Here is a 525-nt window from a genome sequence, read left to right as displayed (position 1 = left end):
GTAGGCTGGAGTCCATGGGGTCGCAAAAAGTCAGACAAGACTGAGAAACTTCACTTTCACTTTTCACTTTCCTGCATTGGAGAAGGAAATGGCAACTCACTCCAGTGTTCTTGCCTGGAGAATCCCAGGGATGGGGGAGCCTGGTGGGCTGCCAACTGTGGGGTTGCACAGAGTCGGACACGACTGAAGCGACTTAGCAGCAGCAGCAGATGACATATTAAAAAGCAGAGACATTACTTTGCCAACAAAGGTCCATCTAGTCAAAGCTATGGTTTTTCCAGTAGTCATGTATGGATGTGAGAGTTTAACTATAAAGAAAGTTCAGCTTAGTTGATCTATCCATAGGTGTGAGTGGGGTGTTAAAGTCTCCCACTATTATTGTGTTATTGTTAATTTCTCCTTTCATACTTGTTAGCATTTGTCTTACATACTGCAGTGCTCCCATGTTGGGTGCATATATATTTATAATTGTTATATCTTCTTCTTGGATTGATCCTTTGATCATTATGTAGTGACCTTCTTTGT

The sequence above is a fragment of the Bison bison genome, unplaced genomic scaffold, assembly GCF_000754665.1.
Source record: "Bison bison bison isolate TAMUID 2011002044 unplaced genomic scaffold, Bison_UMD1.0 scf7180017853671, whole genome shotgun sequence".
Taxonomy (NCBI): Eukaryota; Metazoa; Chordata; class Mammalia; order Artiodactyla; family Bovidae; genus Bison; species Bison bison.
The sequence above is the reverse complement of the archived record's forward strand: the minus strand, read 5'-3'. Positions refer to the sequence as shown.